The 22,796-nt window shown below is 42.3% G+C and overlaps 1 long non-coding RNA gene across 1 annotated transcript in view; it reads right to left on the bottom strand.

Moving 5' to 3' along the window:
- Nucleotides 1-14,303, bottom strand: part of LOC309804378 — a 138,336-nt gene extending 124,033 nt beyond the window's left edge. Inside the window, exon 1 of the long non-coding RNA XR_014294118.1 lies at nucleotides 14,224-14,303. This is a non-coding gene — a long non-coding RNA (uncharacterized lncRNA). The remainder of the gene's footprint in view (nucleotides 1-14,223) is intronic.
- Between the last annotated feature and the right edge of the window lie 8,493 nt (nucleotides 14,304-22,796).

The raw sequence follows: 22,796 nt of genomic DNA on the forward strand, positions 1-22,796 counted from the left end.
GAGTACTGCCTTTGATAGTTTTTCAGTTATCATCAACTGAGTTAATTCAGCTTTTTTGTGTGTGTGTGGTACGTGGGCCTCTCACTGCTGTGGCCTCTCCTGTTGTGGAGCACAGGCTCCGGACGCGCAGGCTCAGTGGCCATGGCTCACGGGCCCAGCCGCTCAACGGCATGTGGGATCTTCCCAGACTGGGGCACGAACCCATGTCCCCTGCATCGGCAGGCGGACTCCCAACCACTGCATCACCAGGGAAGCCCAATTCAGCTTTTTTTTTTTTTTTTTTTTTTCTTTTTGCGGTATGCGGGCCTCTCACTGTTGTGGCCTCTCCCGTTGCGGAGCACAGGCTCCGGATGCGCAGGCCCAGCGGCCATGGCTCACGGGCCCAGCCGCTCCGCGGCATATGGGATCCTCCCAGACCGGGGCACGAACCCGTATCCCCTGCATCGGCAGGCGGACTCTCAACCACTGCGCCACCAGGGAGGCCCAGCTATTTTTAAGACAGTGGTTTTATCAAGTTTTAATATCTTGGGGAAAATTCACATCTGACCATAACTGAACAGATATGTCATCTAAAGAAAAAATATTCTTCACCATTTTATGTAAAGTATTAAAAATGTAGTTGTGTACTCTTATTTGTATTTAGTCAGGTTCAGCCAGTAGAGGAATGGATTCATTTAAAACAAAACTGCCTTTTCCTCTTAAAATCGCATCATTGCAATTTCATCTGTAATGAAATTCTTTTGAGAACTATTTCTATGAATTTGGATAGTGTGATTCACTTAGCTAGATTTTAATTTTATCAGTATGAGTGAGTCTTAGAAATTAGAGAATTTTAAAGCTGGCCAACCTTAGACATTGTTTAGTCCCGCCCCCCTCATTTTATACCTGAAGAGGACTCTGACATTCAGAGTTTCAGGAAGTTAGCTAAGGTCACACACACAGTCAGATATCAGACCAGGTCTTGGCACCCATCCCAAATTTCTTGTACTACCTGGGTTCCCTGCGGAGGCCTCGTGCTATCTCACATAAAGCATTCTTAACCATTATGGATCCAACACAAATTAAGAAACAACTTTAAAAGCCCTCCAGAGTAACAATAGGAAAAAAAATCTTACAATTGAATGCCATTGTTTCTAATTTATAAATTTTTGGAACACATCTTATTTGATTTTGTAAATATTCATTGAGCCCTGTGGTAGGCAAAATTTTAGGGTGACCCCAATGAACCATTACCCTTGTATTCCCTCCCCTTTGAATATGGGTGGAACTTATGGATATGATGAAATATCCCTGCTGTGATTATGTTACATTACAGTACAGGGCAAAAGGAAGATTATCCAGGTGGGCCTGGTCTAATCAGGTGAGCCCTTTAAAAGGAGAGTGTTCTCTCTCGCTGGTTGCAGAAGATGAAATCAAAGAGATGTGCTCCAGCTAGCCTTGAAGGAAGCAAACATGCTTCCTTCCATGTTGTGAACTGCCAACAAGCCAAGAAACTGGGCAACCTCTAGGAGCTGAGAGTAGTTCTTGGCCAACAGCCAGCAGGAAAATGGAGACATCAGCCCTACAGCTTCAAGGAGATGAATCCTGTCAACAATTAGTGATCCTAGAAGAGGACCATGAAACCCAGGTGAGAATCACAGCCCTGGCTTACATCTTGGGTTCAGTGCAGTGGGAATTTGATCAGAGAATCCAGCCACACCACGCCTAGACGTCTGATCTGCAGACACTGTGAGATAATAAATGTGTGTTATTTCAAGCTGCTAAGTATATGGTAATTTTTTACACAGCAGTAGAAAACTAATAGAAGTCCCTACAACACTGAAGCACAATGGAAGGTGGTGGGAGTATAAAAATGAATAAGGCACAGTCTTTGTCTTAGAGACACTCATTGTCTTGGGCAGTGGAGAGAGGAAAGTTAATAAAGCACTACAACATAGTGCTGTGAGAGCTGGAGCTGAGACATGTAAAAAATGGTACAGCAGCCAGATGAGGAAAGTGGCAGGAAGGCATCATAGAAAATTAGACTTAAATTAGGTGAAAAATAAAAGAGTGTGGAAGGGAATGGCATATTTAGAAAATGTCGGGTGGCTTTGTGTAACTGGAGTGAAGGCGAGGGAAGTGAAGAACATGAGACTGATAAAGAAAGATTGGGGTTCACATTGTGAAGGACCTCAGGTAAGGTGGTTTTTTTCCCTGCAGCAGTATCCTCCCTTATTTTCTGCCCTCATCCAGAGTCAGCCCTTCTGTCTCCTGACTCCTCAGAGGTATCTGGCCTCTCTATTCCAGCCTTTCTCAGTCTTCCTAGTCCTCAAGCATGCTAAGCTCAGAAGTCCCCCGAGTAGCCCTGCAGGACATTCACATCTTTAATACAACCAGGGGTGAGAGGGCCATAGAGAGGATCGCCCTCTCGTGTATCTTGGCACTGTGTGTTCCTTTCTTCCTGCTCCAGACAGCTTGAAAGCTACGTGGGCCATGTCCTAGGGTTGTTGATCAGAGAGTTTCAGGGTCTGCTGAGCTAAGGAGGAGAGAATCCATTGGTTCCCTTCAGAAATCAGGGCTGGCCAGAGACGCTGTAGGTTTGTTTTTTGGAGCAATTCTTGCTTGAATATAGCCATGTGGTCATAGGTGTGTAGGATGTACACAGACTTCATCCAAACAACACATTTCTGACATTAGAATTTCAAACAAGCAAACAAAAATCCACCACAAACTTAACAGGGTGTTAAAACTAAAGTGTTGGCTGAGGCACCAAGACACACAAGGTGCTACATTCCAAAGGAAATACTAGATCACATAAGGACTGCTGGATATTTGGAGGATTTTTTAAGAGAAAAATGTGCTCTCACCTCCCACCAAAGTAAAAGCTTGAGGTCATGTAATGTCAAGAAAAAGGGACGTGAGTGGAACTCATCAGAAAGCCCAATGTATGTCTCTGGGTAGGAAGAACATGGTGGTTAAGCTCCCTTCTGGAAAATCATGTGAAAGAGGAGCTTGCAAGCACTTCTGGTGCAGAGCGAAGGAGGGAGGCTGCTGCCCTGAGTTTGCCCAAGGAAGAAGGGAAGAAAGGGAGTGTGCGTGTGTATCTTCATGGATTGATGTGTGCCAAACGGGAGAGAGGGCTGGCTGGGGAGAGCCTTGGGTGCGGGCAGGCCTCGGAAGAGGCGAAGCAGAGCAAGACTGGCTCCTCAGGGTTGAGGAAGTAGGCGGCTGCTCAAGTGGAGAGCGCATTGGCCTGAATCAAGGAAATGGCAAGTGAGACAACACCAGCTATGAGTGCAATCTCCCAAGAACCTGCAAAAGTCTCTGTGAAATGTGGTCTGCTTTAAATGTTTCTCAGGCCCAGAAAGCTGGAGGCCATCTTACAACGTCATCACTCAAGGAACCACACTCCTGCCCCTCCCTGATTCTCCCACCTTGCCCCACCCCAGCCCCAGAAGGATCTTGCTCCTGCCAGGAGCAAGAAGAGCAAGACCTTCCCCTTCCACAGCTGCCCACCTGCAAGTGACTTCTCACTGGGATAAGGGTAAGACTTAATTTTCAACCAAGTTCCACATTATATAACACGGGAATAGATGCACTGAACAGTATTTAGAGTGACCAAGGACTATCTGTTGCTTAAGAATGCTTGAAACAGTCCTAACACTACCTAGTTTTTATTTTATCCTAGACAGAGTGAGAAACTCCCCAGTGAATACATTTTATAGGGATAGTGAGAGACATAAATAAAAATGCTTCCTAATTGTATTCCATATTCAGAGCATTGATTACATGTGCCTAATGTTTTTTACCTAAAGATCTTCAATGAATTTAATTATTCTTATTTGAGAGAGGAATGTGGTCATGTGACTAAGAATCCTGGAGACTTTCAGTAATCCATCTGGTCCCAACAGCTGGCAAATGGAAAGGCAGCTATCTAGAAACATGTCATCTAAAAAGGTGGTTTGATTATCCCACTGTTGATAAGCATCAGACAATGTTATGTCACTTATTATAGTCATTTTCCTATGATATTTGTAGCAGCAATTACTTTTCCTTTCTAAAATTATGTTTAGGGATTGATTTGTTTTTAAATAAAAACTGATTTTGACACAAGAAGCTCATAATATTCTCCCAGTCCCAAAGGAAATAGTGATATAACCTCTTTTTTTCCTAAGCTAATGCTTTAAAAAGAAGTGGAATTAACATTGAGTTTGAGACTGCATATTGCTGCTCTTGATTACAGTGCTGCTTTCTTCCAGATGTCTCATCATAACATCATAACAGCTTACCAGAACACATAACTCTTTGGCCAATTTATTGAAGGAAGCAGGGGTTCACTCAGATGAGGGTTATTTTGTTTGTTTGCTTATAATAATGCAGAGACTCATAGAAACCTGACAATAGGAATCACAGTAGGGCCAGGCCTCAGGAAATACTCTTAGAGAGCCACAGAAGGGATGCAATGTACAACGTAATAAATATAATGAACACTGCTGTATGTTATGTATGAAAGTTGTTAAGGCAGTAAATCCTAAGAGTTCTCATCACAAGGAAAAAATATTTTTTTCCTTTTTCTTTTATTTTGTATCTATATGAGAAGATAGATGTTCAACAAAACTTACTGTGGTAATCATTTCATCATGTATGTAAGTCAAATCATTATGCTGTACACCTTTAACATTCAGTCCTATATGTCAACTATATCTCAATAAAACTTGAAAAATAAAGCATTGGATTAATATGAATTTTAAAAATTCCATTAAATATAAATGGTAATTTTTTTAAAAAAAGAACCACAGAAACTGAGGCAGCACCCTACTCACAGTGCCTCAGCTTCTTTCTTTTCCTGCTCTCATCTTGCTCACTGGCTCCCCTCCTTACTCACAGTATCTGCTTTCTTATAATCCCAGCTTGCTTATGCCCACCATTCCTGCTGACCTTCTGTTCAGCTATACAGTGATCCTAGTCTCTCAACTTCTCTATTCTGAAACTCCAAAAGAGGAATTTTACTCAACTTATATTTTACAACCAGCCACCCAAATCATATGTTGGCTGATCAAGCCCATAGAAAGAGCCACCCTTGGGTCAGGCACCCATCCCTGGCCCAATCAGCTATGGTGACCAAGCTCATGTGGTATGCAAATCATAGTCACTGCCCACTCAGCAGAGCCTGAGGGCATGGCTGGCAATGATCAGCAGCTCTGGTACACATCCCAAAAGTTTAAGAGCATGTCATTCTACCATATTCAAGAGAAGTCAAGAGTTTGGTAAGTTCATCACTCCTACTCATGGGAGCGATAAGGATTTGAACCAGGGCAATGGGAGTTAGAAAGAGATATTTAGGAGTCAGGTTGACAAAACTTCATGACTGACTGGAGGGGGTAGGGGAAGAGTAAGTAGAGAGAAAGCATGAAGTCTGGGATGGCTCCCAGTCTTCTTGCTATGGTTATTGAGTAAATCTTGGCACTTCCCATTCCTTGGGAGTATAAGAGGAAGGTGAGGTTAGTTTTTGGTTGTATTTGGATCTAGATGGGAAAGGTGGGCTGTGCTTGTGAGACATCCAGGTAAAGATTAAAGCTGGAAGTTCAAATCAGAGGTCTGGGCTTGAGGTACAGATTTGAGAGACCCCAGAATATGGTAGGAGCAGCACTTACCTGGCAGATGAGAAGAAAAGCAGACTAGGACCAAGTCCTGAAGGGAATACCAATCTTGACTGCATGGGAAGAGGAAGGGCCACTGAAGGAAAATAATAATGAAAGGTGATAGACCTAGGAGTGGGAAAGTTCATCTAATTTGTATTATCCAATTTCTTTCATTATTTGATAGTAGTAGGGACTATTCTAAGCTCTGGGGATAGAGCTTAGAAACAAGTTAACCTAGGACTCTATTCAGGGGCTTGCATTCTAGAGGGAGAGACAGACAATAAAAATATCGCAACAAGAATAACAAAATAAAATAACCTATATTTTGCGGTCAGAGGAGGAGTTTTTCCTCAGAGTAACTGACAGTATCAAATGTCAATCCAGCTAGGATGGGGACTGAAAAGAAGATACTGGATTTGAAAATTAGGAAATCAATGCTGTGGTAGGTTGAATATTGTGCCCCCCCCCAGCAAATATCCAGTACCTAATCCCTGGAACCTGTTAATGTAATATGGAAAAGAGACTTTGCAGATGCAATTAAGTTAAGAATCTTGAGATGAGGAAATTATTGTGGATTATCCAGATGAGTTCTAAATGAACCACAAGTGTGCTTATAAAAGGAAGAAAGAGAGGGATTTGACTACAGAGAGGAAGCAGGAAATGTGCCAATGGAAGCAAGAGGTTGGAGTGATGCATGAAAGGGGCCCTGAGCCAAGGAATGCAAGTGGCCTACAGAAGCTAGAAAAGGCAAAGAAACAGATTCTTCCCTAGAGACTTCAGAAGGGGTAAGCCCTGCCAACATCTTGACTTTAGCCCAGTGAAACTGCTCTCAGATTTCTGGCCAACAGAACTGTCGCAGAATAAACTTGTGTAGTTTTAAGCCACCGAGTGTGTGGTAATTTGTTTCAGCAGCAATAGGAAACTAATACAACAGATAACTTGACCTTATTGAGAACAGTTTTGGTGGGGAGAGGGAAGAAGACGTAGACAAAGAAAATTGCATGTGGATGATGAGTGAGAGGTTCAGAAGAGATGGCAGGGTACATATCTTCCAGGAAGTTTTCAAACATACCTCAATTGACCCTCTAAGAAAAAGCATTAGAGAAGAGCTGAAGACCTGATGAACTGATTAGCTCAAATCCCCAAAATGGTAAGCAGTGATGGGCAAGTACCATAACCCCTTCAATCTATCTTAGAAGAGCTAAGCAACTGGGCAACAGAGTTCAGGGGCTTCCAGAGCAACCCTGACACTGCAGAGTAAACCATGGTAATCCATTCTAGTCTGCAGACATGCACCAGACCCAAGACTCTTGCTCACCACAGAGACCAGAATACTTTGATACTGTGAGCCAAAGTCCTGCATCTGGCACAGATCTTATATCTCTCCACTAACACAGAAACCCATGCCAAACCACTGAGGTAGAGCCAACAGAGAATGGCCTCATCTGGCCAGTCTTTAATTTAGGCACTGATGTTTCACATTTTACCTCCCCTTTCAGGTTCAAAAAGAATGACCACCAAAGCCACAGTACTTCTGAATTCTAAAGCCTAGAGGAGCATAGAGCTTCAGAAAAAGGGGGAAATATTAAAATCATACAAAAGATGGAGAACAACTCATAGGAGCACTGCCAACCAATAGATTACACATAATAAGAAGAATCCAGCCATAGGCATCCCTTCCTCATGCCAAAATGTTATATTTGAACAATTCTTGATGGAAAGTTTTCTACCCTCAGAAACAGGGTACAGAGCATATTAAGTAGAACTTTTCTTAATGATTCAGAAACATGAAGAAGTAGAAAGGATACAAGTTAAAGGCAAGTTCAGCCTAAGGTCTCATTGTGCTACTCACAATGTACCAGTGTGACCCAACTCCCCTGAGAAACATTGATGGCCTTACTGCAGCATTGTATTGTACAAAACCCCAGCAGTGATCCCACGTCCTCCCAACAAGGTCAGTCCATGCTCTGCCCACCAAAGCAGGAGAGAGAGAGAAACAAATCATTAAAAAACACTTTCCTCAAAACTGGGTTAAAACATACAATTGCATCATGGGACTAGTTTAACTATCAGTTGGCAAACTCCTTTACTCGAGACAACTTATTCCTTGACCAGGTAAGGAAGGTGTTATTGTATGTTCTTTGTCAGGAGCTTAATGCCAAGACAAGAAAAATGGGCATCTATTTATAATCTGGGTAATAAAGAGGCATTAGAAATTGGGGAAGAACTGCCAGAGGACCTAAGATTCAGGAATTAACTCCACCTGTCCCTACATTTTCTTTGTAAAATTATCTTCAAAGTAAGGCCAGCATCACCCTTTTAAGGTTGGGGGAGATTAAGACATTAGGAAACCACAGTTTGTGGTATTTATTCCCATTGTGATTGCTGACTTCTAGTATCAGTCTTTTGTTCTGCATGACAGCTCCCGTCTTGCAAACTAGCAAGATTCCTGAATGTGGCAAGGATCCTGCTCTGTGAAGCATTTTCAAGTTAGAGTTTTTTTAGTAATGTCACATTTCTCTAAGCCAGTAATAAAGGTTGAGAGGGCAAAGGATGCCATTGAGTTCTCACCTAATAGCACAAAACAACCTCCTAGCTGGCAGGTGCAGGCCGTACATCCAGGGTGATTATGACCTTTGAGCTACAAAAGTATTTTTTTAAATCTCTTTACCTTACCAAATAACTTCGAAAGATAAAACGCAATTTAGAGATTAGCCCCCCCTTTTGCTCTATTCATTTAAAGTGGTGTTTTCTGTTTGTGTATATTGTGACTACATGGAAAATACAGTATTTCATTTCTTGATATTTTTTATAGCCTGTACACAAAGTGAGGTCAAAAGGATGCCTTCAAGAGAAAAAAAGGACACTACAATCACTCCAAGTAAATTTTCCAGGAGGAGGAAGGAAGAGTGGAATAGATGATTACAAATACTTAGAAAGAAGCATCACTTTGCTAATGGTGCAGAGCCTACAATTATGTGAAATTCCCTACTTAGACTTTTTAGTTATGCTGAACATTGAAAAAAGCTAAATGATGGGGAGGAGAAAAAAAAGAAAGGGGGAAATTTAAGCATTCAATGTAAGGCGTTCATTTAAATGGAGACAGCACCTCACCATAAGGGGGCAGTTAAGAGTCTGATAATCCTGCTGGTATCCTATCGTCAAATCATTTTTTTTAAAACCATGAATTTGGGATCCTTAAAAATCTTCTGTATTATTCTGAAGTCAAGAATGGTTCCTCCTGCTCACAAAACATGATCACTTTTCACTAATATTTTTTAATGCTCTGACTGGTTTTACATATGTGGAAAAGATAAATCTTCAAATCTTGGAAATAAATCTTTTTCCTCCCTGCCAAATCCATAATATGATCCTAGTCTATCACCGACAGCAGCATCAGATAAGTAGACCTGCCTTGCTTGGTTAGAAGTGTGCTGTGATTTTCAGCAAGAACAAGACTGTAGTTAGAGACCCAGACTGAGACACATTCAGAGCACATTACAAATTCTTTTTGGTTCTATCCTGGAGGTATCCCCTGAAGCCCCAGTTTGACCGTGTGACTCATTCATAGCTGATGTCCTCCCAAATCGGGTGTCTCAGTGGGGGGAGAGAGGAAGCCTCTGGGACTTGGGCTTCAGCAGGTGACATTAAGATTCAAGACCAGATGACTGCAGGGCCTTGCCTCTTTAGATTCCTGAGGTCTTCTCCACCCCTCAAACTGGAGATGAGTTTACACCAGAATCAGTGCCCTGGGGGAGAGGGAGGCAAATCTGAAGACTTAAGACGAGCAAACCGCAGAATCACTCAGAGGCATCAGAAAATGTAGTCTGAGATTCTACAACAGCCCAGACTTTTTTTCCTTGTTCCTTTTCATCATTTATAAGTAAAATGTGGAACAAGCCATAGGAAATAATAGTTACACTACCTAGAGTTATATCGCATTTTCTATGTTCCCCCAACTTTTATTTTTTAAATATATATTTTTTACTTTTTCCTTTCAGAAATCCTGGGATATAAATAGGGCCACAATTGTTATCCTTATTTTTGAGATGAGAACAGTGAGGCCCAGAAAGGGGAAGTGGCCTCCATCAGGTCATGCAGCGAGTAAAAGGCATCCCAAGGAAGAATACCCAGTTCTGCTCTCATTTAATCCAGAAAATTTACCCTACTGGCTTTAAGCGTCCCTTTCCTCCTTTTCCCGTTGGTGGTTCTCTTTTGAACGTCATCCCTCACCAACTGTGGAGTGAAGATGGATCCCTGTTCAGAGTTGCAGAGAACTGTTGTTTAAAGGTTCCCCAAGGGGCCTGTTTCTATTGCTTACCTACAAAGCCAAAGTTTGAATGTGTGATAGAAGTCCCTTAGAGGTATCTTCTAGGATTCCTCCCACCCAAGACTGCTGTAATTAGCTCTGCTAACAACTGTGATTGAACACAGCTAGTTGTAGTCATTGTTCACCGACAGGCACAGATATGAGCCACATGTTAGCAAGTGGTGTTCTAAACGGTGTTCCGGGCTTGGCTAAACTCATGTAAGGCACTTATCGGAAATGCTGTTCCCAAACTCGGCTAGCAGCAGGCAGTGTCATGGCAACACCTTCCACAGCCACCGGAGATGGCCATAACAGATCCCCGGTGAGTGTAACACCATGCAATGAGAGAGACTTGGTCTATTTTGACCTTGCCCAGGAACTGGCTGCCCCTCCTTCAGATGGAAAACATAGGTGTGGCCCTGCACGATTATGAGAAAAAGCAGTCTTCATCTTCCTGATCCTTAAGACTCCCACAGTTTCAGATCTTCTCTATAAGAACACTTGTAAGGGAAAGTTACAATGTGTGGTACATTCAGCCTATGCTTTTCAGAGGCTGTGCTCTTATTAGAAGCAAAACAAAATGCTGCTTACTAACACCTGCCCGTGAGGACTGAGCCAAGAGGCAGTGTGGGTGTTGGAAGGAAGGTGTTGCCCTGGCAGTAAATCCAAGTTGCTCACACCAAAGGAAGTGTTTCTAGGGAAGCTATCTGAGCAAGAGGTAAATACTTAGTCATTCAACAGGCCATAAATAACTGCTTCACCTCCAACAAGTGGAGATCTGATTCCAAAGATCTCACAAAATGGGGTGATAGCATTTCTATTCATTCTACCCTTTATTCACAATACACATTCCTTCATCAAAAAATCTACAAACAATAAATGTGGGAGAGGGTGTGGAGAAAAGGGAACCCTCTTGCACTGTTGGTGGGAATGTAAATTGATACAGCCACTATGGAGAACAGCATGGAGGTTCCTTAAAAAACTAAAAATAGAACTACCATATGATCCAGCAATCCCACTACTGAGCATATACCCTGAGAAACCATAATTCAAAAAGAGTCATGCACCACAATGCTCATTGCAGCACTATTTACAATAGCCAGGACATGGAAGCAACCTAAGTGTCCATCAACAGATGAATGGATAAAGAAGATGTGGCACATATATGCAATGGAATATTACTCAGCCATAAAAAGAAACGAAACTGAGTTATCTGTAGTGAGGTGGATGGACCTACAGAGTCTGTTGTACAGAGTGAAGTCAGAAAGAGAAAAACAAATACCGTATGCTAACACATATATATGGAATCTAAAAAAAAGGTTCTGATGAACCTAGGGGCAGGACAGGAATAAAGACACAGACATAGAGAATGGACTTGAGGACACAGGGAGGGGGAAGGGTAAGCTGGGACAAAGTGAGAGAGCAGCATGGACATATATACACCACCAAATGTAAAATAGATAGCTAGTGGGAAGCAGCCCCATAGCACAGGGAGATCAGCCTGGTGCTTTGTGACCACCTGGGGGCGGATAGGGAAGGTGGGAGAGAGACGCAAGAGGGAGGGGATATGGGGATATATGTATATGTATAGGTGATTCACTTTGTTATACAGCAGAAACTAACACACATTGTAAAGCAATTATACTCCAATGAAGATGTAAAAAAAAAAATAAAAAGAAATGTAAGAATCTCTGTAATCAAACCCTTGTTGACAAGGTGTTAAAAAGCTATAATTTGGCTGCTTGCTGTTATTTCAACAATAGTTTTTACATTAGGATTCTAAATAACTTAACAAAAAAGGACCCAGCCTTTCTGTGGTCTAAAACACCCTGCTGTATATATCCTGTGCCTTCTCACCTACTCCTCAGTTCACAAAATTTTATGATTCTACTTCTTAAATGTTTTCTCAAATCTGTCCTTGTTCCAGTGCTCACCGCTGCTGTCATAGTTGAGGGCTCCATCATCTCTTGCCTATACACTACACTAGGCTAGTCTCCTAAATAGTCTCCCCTGCTCACTGCCCTCCCACCCCATCCCCCATCGACCTCATCACCACCTCCAATTATCCTTCCAAATCACAGCCCTAATCAAACCACTCACAAACCTACCATGGCTCTACAAAAATGAAAACCAAACTGCAGAACTTAGTAAGGCAGTAAAAGCTCTGCACCTAGCCCCCATCTCCTGTACCCTTCACGTATCCTAAACTTCATCTTTTCCAGATAACTTGCCCTTGCATGAAAGCATCATCACTTTGACTACATATTTGAGCATGCCTTCCTTCTTTACAAAAATCACCCTTTTTGACTTAGCTCAAATGCCATTTCCTCCAGGAAATTTTCCACCACTTTCTTCCAGTACGTACTAATTAATCACTCTTTTCACCAAGTTCATATAGCACACACATATAAAGTGTGCATATATATATATATATTTACTGAGATATACCATACAACTCACCCATTTAAAGTATATGATTTAATCATCTTTTAGAATAGTCACAGAGTTGTGCAACTATCACCACAATTTTAAAACATTTTAATCACCCCCAAAAGAAACCCTGTACCCACTAATGGTTCCTCCCCATCTCCTCCCCTGGCCCAACTCCCCAGCCCTAGGCAACCACTAATCTATTTTCTATTTTCTTTCTCTATAGATTTGCCTATTCAGGACATTTTATATAAATGGAATCATACAATATGTGGTTCTTTCTGACTGGCTTCTTTCATTTAGCATAATTTTTTCAAACTTTATCCCTGTTGTAGCGTGTATCAGTACTTCATTCCATTTTATTGTTGAATAATAGTTTGTTGTATAGATATACCACATTTTATTTATCCATTTATCAACTGATAGACATTTGGGTTGTTTCAACTTTTTAGCGATTATGAATAATGCCTCATATACACTTTGATTATCACTTAATATGTGCAGCTTAGTATTATAGGGTTTTGGTTTTTTTTGGCCTATGTCTTGCTCTATCACTTGATTATAAACTCCTTGTGGACCAAAACCATTATTTTACTCTGCAATCTCCACATAGCAAGTATTAAATACGTGTTTGAAAAATGGATGAAAAGGCAGATACTATAGGTTCTTAGTATGCTGAATATCATACAAGGTACTCAGAATAAAAACATTAGGGTGGACCCAATAATAATCCAAGAGTGGACCCGGTAAGTTTACCCAGTAAATTATAACATTCAAACAATGTTAGTTCTTAAATAAACTTTCATCTCTGCATTATTACCTGGAATTCCACACATGTATTCCGCAGTTGATTATTTCATGGAGGTAGTTCTTTTGCTAATAATAGTTGTGAACTGGTGGGCAGAACCTGGGAGACACCAGACCTTTTCTCCTAAATTGACTCCACGATGTCTTATTGTTGCTTGACTGAGGTTATTATTCTAATCGACTGTAGTGGCTCCCAACTTGGCTGAGCAGCAGAATCCCCTCCTCAAGATACACATTATCTGGGTCCCACTTCCCAGATTATGATTCTGTACTTTGGGTAGGGGCCCAGGTGCTCACATGTTGTTAAAGCTATAATGATGTTTCTGATACACAGCCAGGTTCAAGAATTCCTATTTCAAAAGTTGCTCTGAGGTTAAAAAGAATTAATTTTATAGAGCACGTATGAGCACTTTACTCCTGGAGTGTATTTTACTCATCGTGGGATCATGCCCATTAATACTATCTAACATTTATAAGGCACTTTTAGTTGGAAAGAGCTTTGAAGTCATCTTTTATTAGCTAGGCTTGCATGCTGGGTGACCTTGTACAAATCACATAATCCCTTAGTATCTTAAATTTCCTCAAATGTAAACTGTAGGCGGTAATACTGACCCACCCTCAAGGGGTACTGTGGAGACTAATGGGGGACTATAAGGCACTCAGCAAACATAAAAATGTTACATGCATGCTTATTAGACAGATATGAAGTCCTAGTCACAGCCTTTAAAATGAGACAAATACCAAAATAACTCTTAAACAAGACTTCCTGCAACCTTCATTGTCAACTGAAACATCCTTTCCCAGCACTGAAGTACAGCAATTCTCTCTTTCCACTAAGACTAGTAAGCAGAAATAATCTGCAGTCACAAAGAAAGAGCTAATGATAGCAGCAAATAAATATATAAAACAGTCCTGAAATATAGTTTGTTAACCTTCTCATTTATCATTCATAATGCAATTAAAGATTATATCTATAAATACACTCTTCTGAAAAATATTCTTAGAAAACATTTGGGCATGTTCACACAAGTCTTTAAGCTGCTGCTGCATACTCACTGTTGATGTTAAGCTTGAAGCTGTTTCCAACATTGCTGATGGTTTTTAATGTGGTTATATTTAGCCTCTCCCGTCTCCCTCACGTGGCTGGAAGAATATATGGCCAAAATGAGACTTTGATACCTACCTCAAGTTGGAGGTAGGTAAAAATGGGGAGGCAGAGGAACAGTCTCCAGCCTTGGAATCAGAGACAGATCTCATTAAGGATGATGACCCACAACTAAGGACTCATTTGCACTATATTTTCAGCTTCTTGGAAAAGGTCAGAAAACAGACATGGTTTTTCTTTTTCTCCATTTTGCTTTGAAAGGGCCACAAAAAATTTCAAGGGCCAGGTCCAATTACATATTCCAGTTCATTTACAATTGAATAGTTTCTGTGACTCTGAATGCAAATTAGTGTCCTCATGCCCACCACAGCTGATTTGAGCCAAGCATGAACTTTCTGGGGCCACTTGACATTGACCATGCTCTTTCCTCCTTGGGCCTCTGAGGGTTTTGGTTTTATTCCCAAGGGAAGTTGTCTCCTTTGATTAAGCTCAGGACCTGCTAACAATTAAATTTATTGAGTACTTATATCTGTGGATAATACTGTAATGCTTATTGTGGAGGCTACCAAGAGTTCCTTGATAGGCTTACAGGGTTGCTATAACTCAAGACCTTGGGTCCTTGAGTCAGGACAAGACCAACAACTTCCCCACAGAAACTCCTAGGGTTTGGTCAGCTGACATACTCGTTTCTTGGGGACTTCTAGACTGGCCTTTGGCAGACACCAAGTTGAAATGTCATTTAACTTCTCACACAACATTTTCCTACTTGCGACATCCCATTAGCCCTCTGTGAGGATTCAGAAGCTCCTGTGTAAAGAGCCTCCATACAGGAAGACTATTGGTTGGGGAAATTATCTATTTTGCATAGTTATTATTTTTTAAATAAGGTTAATTCCAGCATGTTTCTACCTCAATAATCTTTGAGAGTCTCGGCATTTTTGCTGAACATCTTAAGGGGAGAAAGAGCCATGTAGGCTTCATTTCAATGGTTAGGAGAAATTAATGCTAATACATGCCTTCAATGGGATTCACTTGGTACTCTGAACACTTTCTTCCATCAATACAGAGAATCCCCAGAAGTATCCATGGTGGATTTTTCTTCTGTAAAGAGATGCAAAAGGTTACAATAAGTTGTCTGATTTCCTGTGAGTCTTTCAAAGTCCTGTTTTCTCCATATCTCAAGGTAAGCATGCCAGCTTTGCAGATCTAGAAGTCAAAATATTATAAATTAGTTTCATCACTTTCCTCAGTGAAACACAGGTCACCACGTCTCAGCCCATTGCTTTACTTGAAATCAGAGGGGAAAGTCATGCATTTTAAGACAGGAGAAATCAGGTACAATTTTCTGGTCTAGTGCTTGTTTCCCATATCTTTCACAAGAGATCCTTAAGATCTAAGATCTGAGATGAGATTTAATCATCCTTAACTATTAACTGTACTTTCTTTCAACTTCTTAAAACGCACACACACATACACACAAACAAATATGGAGAAACAACCATTTACTCATGAATCTATGGCTTGGGTCATAAAACACAATCTGGGCAAAGCCAAACAAGGCACTAGAGGGTTGAGAGATAGGAGAATGTTGTGTATTGCATCTAGAATTTTTAAATGCCCCATTTTGGTGGTTCCTACTTGTCTTCATGCAGAAAGTCAAAACTGGCCTGTCATTTGTGGTAGATATTTACCCTGGGGGAAGACTTCCCTGACTGATCATGGATAGGTATTTTCAAAGAAAACTCTTCCACAAAACCAGATTGAGATAAAAAGCACCCTTCTTAACAGACGTTAATTTTTTCACTTTTAATTTTTACGTCACCTAAACATCCACCCACCTCCTTAGAGCATCTCTTTATTCCTTTACAGAAAGATTTAAGTAAGCAATCTTTTTCCTTGCTAAATATTTTTGGGTTAACAGTAATGCTTCTCTCACTTGTATTTTAGTCCTGATGATTAAACAGTAAAAATGCTAACTAGTAGCCTGTATCTGGAGAGAAAAAGCTATTTCTTGATGGGCAAAATTCAATCTGAGATGGAGACCTCACAGGGCACTAAGATAAACAGGTTAGGTTACATGCTAAGGGGAAGGGATGAAGGATAGAATTGACCAACTCCAGAAAGAGATTCTGGTTTAGTGGAAACACTAAGCTGAGGTCAGAATGTATTAAAGATACTCACAAGACTAAAGTTATAAAAATGCAGACATTTGTTGTTAATTGTAGGGCAGAGAGAATAGGGGGAAATACCCTTTGTCTTTTTTAACTTGGAGCTGACTTTAGATATGGAATAACTTACATGTTAAGAAATTAGATTTATTTCTAGCCTGTTTACTTTTTGTTTCTGGAAAGACAATGGCTAGAGTGAGGGGCATATTATTAGATGGGCATCCTGAGTACATTGTCCGGAATTTGCACTCATTCTCCCCATAAGTACATATTCATGAGGAAGTGAAGAGTGCTCCTTTGGAATTCCTCATCTGTCAGTTATTACCTACATGATCGTTTTTTCATCCAGTTAAGGAAGGAAAAATAACATGTATCTTGTTGGAATGCTGTGAAGTTTAGAAAAGCTGATGTATGGGAAAATACCTGGAAACTAAGCATATAATAATAGCACTCAGTACAAGTTAGAATAATGAGTGAATGGGAGAAGTCAGAAATGAGTCCAGTGCCCATTGCCCACAGGCTAAAATCTATATATTTAGCTGGGAATTCAGTGCCCTGGAAAATCTGCTCTTTTCCATTCTCCAGCCTTTTTTCCTCAACTGCCCTGCTTCAGTCAAACACTCTCTAATACATCTTGAATTTGCCCATCTTTGTGTCTCTGTGTCATTCCCACCACCCTCAGCCTCTATTGGCCAAAATTCTACCCATCTCTCAAGGGTCTCAAATCCCACTGTCTCTAGGAATCTTAGGGCACTCACCCTCTCCTCCTCTAAACCCTGTCTAGATCACTCCGGAAGACATAATCCACCAACCACTTATTGTCCCAGAAGACTGCAAGCTCCTGCAATGCAGGGGCCTCATATACAGTACCCACCTCTGTGTACCACAGACCATGGTGCCTTGCCAAGAGTAGGTGCTGATTAGACTCATGATTGAATGAATGCATGATTTGTCACCCTGCCCCTGTTGTGCTCTTGGACAAAACACTTTGCCTCTTTCAGTCTCAGCTGCCTCAGCTGGGAACAGAGGATAACAGCACTGATGTACTCCCCAGGTGTGCTGTGAAGAATAAACCAGTGACTGAAAAGCAATTTGAAATGTAAAATGAAATGCTATATATAAATGTTACATAATCAAAATCATTTCCCTCTGTATTATGTTTTATTTGGCTTTATATCTTGTAATCCTTTGTGAGTTTCAGAATTTCACAGATGCAATACCATGCACATTAGCACCTAAATTCTCTTGGGTAATAAATGATTGTGTGTGTTATAGTGCATGGCTACTTTTCCCTGGCATACTTACACATGAATTTGTCATTATTTGGGGTATTCATAATAACTAATGATAGAATTCATTTCTAAGGGATCAACCTTTTTTTTTTCCTTCTTTGGCTAGCCAGTTATCATTCCAATATTATTGCCTCAAGGGAACTAACTTCCATTAAACCCAAACCCAGATGATGAGCACAGTTTAGAAGCCCAAATCTTCTAGGAGCTTACAATCTAAGATCTGGAAATTGGTTTGGAGTTTTGAATCACTTGTTTTCTATGGCCTTCTTTCTGCCGAACTCTGAATCCCTCATTTGCTTTGCTGTAATGTATGTGCTACCGAGTGCTCACTGTAGCCTGATTTTCTAGGTACCAGGAAAGGCTGTATTAGCCCACTCCACATGAAAGTAAGACAATGATAGTTTTATTTCTTTATTTATTTTGCGGTACGCGGGCCTCTCACTGCCGCGGCCTCTCCCATTGCGGAGCACAGGCTCCGGACGCGCAGGCTCAGCGGCCATGGCTCACAGGCCCAGCCGGCATGTGGGATCCTCCCAGACCGGGGCACGAACCTGTGTCCCCTGCATTGGCAGGCGGACTCTCAACCACTGCGCCACCAGGGAAGCCCGACAATGGTAGTTTTAAATGCTATTTCCTTTCTTAGTATGTTCAAGGAAGAGGTTGCCTATAGAAAAATATGATTTTTGGAATATCTCTAGTACCTATAAAAAGAGAATTTTGACTTTTACTGCATAGCAGGATACTATTCCTGGAATAGTACTTCCACATAGATAGAAAGTGAGGAAGAGATGGCAGCGACACCATAAGGTAGCTGTGAGGATCAAGTGAGTCATTAGATGAAAAGGCTCAGAACAGTGCAGAGCATAAAGTAATTGCTCAATTAATATTAGAGGTTATTATTACTGGTAGAGGGCCCACTATCAGCCTGGCCCTGTGCTGAGAGTTTGAGACTCTTGTCTGAGACACATAACAAGCCAGTAAGAAAAACCTTATCACCTCCACCCCCACTCCATCTGGCTCTGAGAAACTAAGGTACTTGTCCAAGGTCTCAAAGTTAGAAAGCAGTGGAAAGAAAATCCAACCCTTGGTCTATGGTACTTTCCAGAGCCCATATTCTTTGTCCTGTTTCTTAGTAGCCTTACTGTTCCTAGTTTTTACTTAGGTTAGGAGTCCATTTTTCCTCCCTGAGCACATGATTCTCCCTTCCCCAATGTCTAATTCCTCAGTGTTACTCATTTTGTTATGAAATTTTTTAATTAAGACTATTTTTCTATCTTCTGGTATACTTCTGACCAGTCTGCCTAATTTTTATATCAGGCCATTTTCTCACAATCATTTTAGTCTTTCATCAGACTTGTACTCACAGAGTGAGTTTAATGTAGTTTAAGTTTAATGTAGTTTTTCTTCTGGGGCATATGTGAGGAAATCCCATGTTTTTGTGGAATAGAGGCTTCCCTTCCCCACCCATTTCTGTTATCATATTTTTTACTTAGTTGGGTCTGTAGCAATATAACTCTCATATGGAACAGTGGCATTTTCATTCAAATGCAATAAGCTGTCATTGTTTTGTGGGTGGTATCACCCTGGCCACAGATATTGTGCCAGAGTACTCTCTCTCTTACAAAAATATCTCCTAGTTGTGGTGTACAAACTAACACCATACTTTAGTTTGCCAAAAACACCTACATGATATTTTGTAGTCTATATTACAATTAATATTTCAAAGTGCCTTATCATTAGTTATCTCTCCTACCTCTGTGAAATTAATCAGAAGTATCACTGTAGTTTCACAGGTGGGAAACTAAGGTATGGGGACTGTTAACGGCTTGCCCAAGGTCTCATAATGAACACACAGCATAGCTGGTATTAGAATCTGCTACTTCCGACCGCATTTCTTTGATCAACCTGTTCAAATTCTGAATAATTTTCCAAGCTGAATATATGTTAGGAGAGGTGGTAGACCTGGGAAAGGGGGAAAATACTTTTCACTTAAGTAAAGCTTCTGAAACATTTGGTAATCAAAGAATAAGGATTGTGAGGGCTGTTTTCCCTCATTTCCATTCGTAGAATGAAAGGACAGTAATCCATTGAGATTAAAATGAATAGAAATTGTAAGTGTAAAAAGGAATTCTTCAGGCCCCACCATTTTCCAGTTTCAACACAATTTTGTTCTCTATTTCAGCAGTTGGTACATTTACAGTGCTGTGTCACCATCATTATGGTGTCCGCCTTAAGCAGATAAACACAGTGGATTCTGCCACTGCTGTTTTACGACCAAGGAGGCAAGGGTGAACAGAGGTTAAGTGGCTGCCAGGAGCGCTCACCACAGCAGCCACTCAGATTAGAACCCACAGCTCCTATCAGTCACACCCTATTGAAATTTAGAAGGTCCCAAAATATTCTTTCAGTGTGAGAGGTGGATGACAGTGCCTGAAGGCAAATTTGCTCACCATCCACAAAGGGACCAGCCTTGCTTCCATGGTCCCACCTCAATCTTCTCATTCCCAAGCCATACCATAAACTTCCTCATTCCTTTGAGGGAAAGAACATTTCTTTTGGTGAAACTAAACAAGTGATTTCCAGGTCCAGATTTCCATGTTTTTTTGTTTGTCTAATACAAATAGGACCATAATGAGTCCTTGGCCAAGTAACAGGTCTAATTTTCCCTTGTAGAATATGGGGATGGCCCAAACTCAAGAGATCATTAAGGGGGACTGGCAACAAATGGAGTAAGTCTGCGCCTGAGTGATAAGCTCCTGTCAAATACAATTACAACAGAACATGGTGCGGAAATATGAATTGTAATCTACAGTCTTCCAATGCCATCTATTCTATAAGGGAAAATGAGACCAGTTGCTTGTCCAGGAACCCATGACAGTAATGTCTGTATGAAACAAACAGAAAACCTTGGAAATTGGGACATGGAAGTCACTTGCTTAGTTGTAACTTATTTCCTGAAAAGAAATTTCCTATTTCCTTTTTTTAAAATTAATTTATTTATTTATTCTTGGCTGCGTTGGGTCTTCGTTGCTACGCATGGGCTTTCTGTAGTTGCGGCGAGTGGGGGCCACTCTTCGTTGCGGTGCGCGGGCTTCTCATTGCGGTGGCTTCTCTTGTTGCAGGGCACGGGCTCTAGGCACATGGGCTCAGTAGTTGTGGCTCGCAGGCTCTAGAGTGCAGGCTCAGTAGTTGTGGCGCACGGGCTTAGTTGCTCCGTGGCATGTGGGATCTTCCTGGACCAGGGCTTGAACCCGTGTCTCCTGCGTTGGCAGGCAGATTCTTAACCACTGCGCCACCAGGGAAGTCTCCTATTTCCTTTTTTCATCATTTAACATAAATACTACATCAAGTACAGTCAACAGCCAATGTTTGGCTCCTATTACCAAGGTGATTTTTTTTTTTTTTTTGCGGTATGCGGGCCTCTCACTGTTGTGGCCTCCCCCGTTGCGGAGCACAGGCTCCAGACACGCAGGCCCAGCGGCCATGGCTCACGGGCCCAGCCGCTCCGCGGCATATGGGATCCTCCCAGACCGGGGCACGAACCCGTATCCCCTGCATCGGCAGGCGGACTCTCAACCACTGCGCCACCAGGGAGGCCCTACCAAGGTGATTTTTAAAACAATCATTAGCATCTGTGAAAAACCTTCACAGGGTGTTAATATGGTAAACACTGTTGGCAAACTTTTTCTCTAGTCATATCCAGGAGTGGGAAAAAAAATCCAAGGAAATACATTTTTCCTCTATCCCCCATCCCGTCTTCAGCATAGAGACTTAGTATATATTCTATTCACGTGGTCTACATCTAATTCCTTGTGGGCAAAGGCCACTCTCCCAGGCCACTCCACGGCATGCTAAGCAACTGTTGGAATTGGATGGAATGGTCTTCCTTGCCTGTACCAGGCCTTTGGTTCACTAGATGAGGAAAGGTTTAAACATGCACAATTTCTGCATCACTAATCAATCTTTCAGGGCCCAATAAGGACTGTCCAGACCCTGATTTTCTTGCCCACCTGACTGCCTGCTTTTCCCCATTGAGACAGGGAGCTGAGGTGACACAATTTGAAACTGACTCCAAGCCAGAGCTCACCTCAGAGAGGGGCCATTTCACTACTTTTCAGCCATGGGACTTTTGCCTTCCTTCTGCCAATGACCCTCATCAGAACCTGCTCATGAGAGGTGGGCTACCTATGACGCAGGTCCTTATGGGGGCCAGGCAGCCACTGAAATAACACCTGTGGAGGTCCATACTCCCTCGTATATGATAGTCTGAATAGTTACCCATACTGAGAGACTAAAACCTTTAGGACTTCTGGGATCTGAGGCAGACAATGGTCAGTGGTGTCAGGGCACCAGGGAGCTTGACCCCTCGCCTGCCATGCACACCTTCATTTTACTAACATGGGGTGGGTGTCTACCTGTGGCAGGTGCAGTTCTAGGCACACAGAGACCGCTCCCACGCCCAGTCTACAGTCAAGGGCTTGCTAACATTCTAGGCCTCAGTCTGGAAAGCAACAACCAGCTCCGCTTTTTGACTCTTGATACCCCCAGCTCCCTATGTATGTGTGCTGCAGCCAGGGTAAGGGCTTAAACCCCGGCTGAAGAGCTGATCCGCCAACCAAACGAGCAGCAGCGACCGGAACGGACAGGAAGGGCAGAGCCCCCAAAGTCTTCCTTCGGGGCCCCTCAGCCACGACTGACCCAGCGAGCTCAGGCTGCCCCCAGGCCCGCCACTACGGGGGTCTCTAAGCTAGGCCCAGGGGCTGCCGAAGTGGAGGGTGCGAGGGCGTGCAGAGTGCGACGGCCAGGGCTGGCTCTGCGGTGTTCCAGTCCGCGAAGACGGTCCTGGTCCGTCCGGCAGGCCCCAGGGACAGCGGCAGGGGGAGCCACCGCTGGGGATGCCATCCTGCCGGGCAGCCCGACTGTCCAGCGCCTGTGCCTCCCTTTCGCCCCCGGTCTCTGCGCAAGTGCCCGGGCGCCTTGAGTCGGGAAGGGAGCCTAGGCGTCTGGTAAGTCCCCGCTGCCGGTGGTGTGAAGGGCAGGGGTTAGGAGGGATGTGTCGCGAAC

This window comes from Mesoplodon mirus, assembly GCF_964341445.2.
Source record: "Mesoplodon mirus genome assembly, chromosome: 5".
NCBI classification, from domain to species: domain Eukaryota; kingdom Metazoa; phylum Chordata; class Mammalia; order Artiodactyla; family Ziphiidae; genus Mesoplodon; species Mesoplodon mirus.